Raw genomic sequence first — 2,969 nt, 5'->3', positions numbered from 1 at the left:
GCGAAATTCAAAACAAACAAACATCCTTTGAACTCACTGGCACATCGGGAGTGGTCCATTAAAGTCTTTGAACCTGCTACGAGGCTTTGAAGTTCATAATGTTTTGTACAGTGAAAATGATAAGACAGATAGAACACACACACACACATATATATATATATATGTATATATACACTCTACCTACTGCAGACCTGATGTACAATTCCAGATGCTGCCAGGTTTTGGTTGAAGCACTCTGCCATATCACAAATATATATATATGAGTAATTAATAATTGTGTAAAACTGATTACTTCTGTGTCTGTGATATGAAGTCCATAAACTCTTTTGTCTATGCTTAGTTTTGAATTTCACGCAAAGCTACACGACCGCTATCTGCACTAGCTGTCCCTAACATAGCAGTGTAAGACTAGAGGGAAGGCAGCTAGTCATCACCACCCATCACCAGCTCTTGGGCTACTCTTTTACTAATGAATAGTTGGATTGGTCGGCACATTATAACGAACCCATGATCATCTTTGGTGGGACAGGGATTCGAAACCGCGATCCTTATATTGCGAGTCAAGCACCCTAATCACCTGGCCATGCTGTGCATAACTGATTACTATTATACAGTCTGCTTATAGTAGTAGTTAGGGCTGTACTTCAGACACATGTGTTGATTGGCTGTCTCAGGGAGGGGGAGATGGGGTATAGATAATGATGTCATCAGAGGCGATAATGCCATAGTTCCACGAAGTGTCACCAGAAGACGCTGGCGCCATCTAATGACGTTACCAGAGAAGGCTCTTTGCTAGGCTGCAATGACAGGTGGGCATGGTGTCATAGTTCCAAGAAGTAGAACCACAATCATGATAAGATCATCATACATGTCTCAACGTGTCATCAATACCTAGATTTAATACAGTATGTATAAATCACTAATTCAATAGTTCTATATATAATCATAGATCCTGATCTTTTATATATAAATCCCCTAACATCCTGAAAAGGATGCTTATTTAAATCTCTAAATAATCTAATACTTACAGTTTCACTAGTATGACTCTTTAATTATAAATCAAGTAATTATTTCAAATAGTTTTGGTAACATGAACATAATAAAAAATTCTGGACAAAATATCTATTTTTATCACTTTATTAATTTTCTACCAATAAAGATTTTACAATCTTATCTACATACACGTCTATTAAGGATGGATTAATATTTTGTTAAATATTAACAAAATCATGAACAAATATATCTTACTATTTTTGCGAGATCCACTTCGACACCTCTCGGCAAGAGTAATATATACTATATTGTCCAAACATAGACAGTATGGTCCTTGCTATACTCTATATTGCCAAAACATAGACAGTATAGTCCAAACATATCAATATTGTCCAAACATAGACAGTATGGTCCTTGCTATACTCTTTTGTTGTTGTAAGTCCATGTTGGACAATTCTTTTTGGTGAATCTTTTTATGTTTAGATTATGTGGAGGCAATCCCAATGGATCAAAATATTCTCCTTTTTTCATTTCGACCAAAGTAAATATAGACCCAGTGGCTTCCAGGTTTATGACTGAGTCAAAATTGACGATTTACAAGTGTTTTTCTGCATGGTCAGGTAGTTGACTTTAAAAAGTATTGAATAAAGTTCTGATGTTTTCATAGCTTCTAAAATATCAGATATGATGTTTCTAAAATTGACTGGAATTCTGCATAGGCTAAAACATTTATAGGGTTGGGTAAGGCACTATTAGAATGTATTTCCATTCGTAAATTCCCTGTTTCACTAAGTTAAAGTGAGAATCTACAGCACATAGATCGGGTGTAAGATCAAAGGCAAAGAATGTATATCCTCCTGAGTATTCGTCATATCCTATATCAATTCCTTGATCTTGAAATTGTTTTTACATTCCACTAAATAATGTTTTATAGTTTTGTGCATACAGCTCAGCATCCAAATATGGTTGTAAAGGTCAAGTGGGAATCTGTTTTCCATCCAGATTGATTGCCACAAAATTAATACTTTGATGTTATGGATTTTTCTTCCAAGAAAATATTGGTACTGAAGTAATAAAATGAAAAAAGGCACAAAATGTAGTTTTGATTTTATTGTCACAGAGATTGACAATTTATTGCAGACAAGTCAGGAACATTTTTTTAAAAATCCTAACTATGTATTACTTACGGGGTTTGAATAGTGTTATTCATGGTAAATGATATTTCAGTAAAATTTTATTATGAATTATTGACATTTTGTGCTGAAATACTTCAAAATTTGGGCCAGGAGTGTTCCAGTGATTAGCATGCCCAGACTGTGAACCTGAGGGTTCACGGTTAGTGTCCCATGCCACAAAAACTGTCTCCACCTTTTAGAACTAGGTAAGTTTCGAAGTAACTACAAAATGCAGATTACAGATATGTTGTACAAAGAATAAGTGAAATTCGGGTAGCAAGAAAACAAACACAGATGAACAAATAAAGCAAAACATTTCTTCACAGTAACTGTGCAAGTCTTAACTTACTGACTGGCTTACAATTTTGTTTGTCTCTCACTAGCTGCTGAGGTGAGAGGATATTTTATCTTTTGCATGGGGCAGATAAAAAAAAGGGTATTCTTATTTACTGGTCAAACTGAGAGACAAACGTTAAATTGTGGTATATCAGTATACAATGATGCATACAGTACTAAATATTCCAAATAAATTCATAGAGGATAAACCACTTAACTCAATCTGGTTTGTATAAGCATTTGTATCACCCTTTGAGTTAGGATCGCTCTTATCCAAGAGTATAGGTAGACAAAGGCCAAAGTGACAGAAAATATTAGCTTATTGGCTTATGCATCTTTCATTAAAGATTGGTACAAATGTTTACGACTTTATGACGGATTTATTATTATATACTTATTTTAACATCGATGTTTGTTTAAATTAAATTTATATTTAGAAATGTACATAATTTATACTGTTAAATA

This window comes from Limulus polyphemus, unplaced genomic scaffold, assembly GCF_000517525.1.
Source record: "Limulus polyphemus unplaced genomic scaffold, Limulus_polyphemus-2.1.2 Scaffold33, whole genome shotgun sequence".
In the NCBI taxonomy this organism is placed as follows: Eukaryota; Metazoa; Arthropoda; class Merostomata; order Xiphosura; family Limulidae; genus Limulus; species Limulus polyphemus.
The sequence above is the reverse complement of the archived record's forward strand: the minus strand, read 5'-3'. Positions refer to the sequence as shown.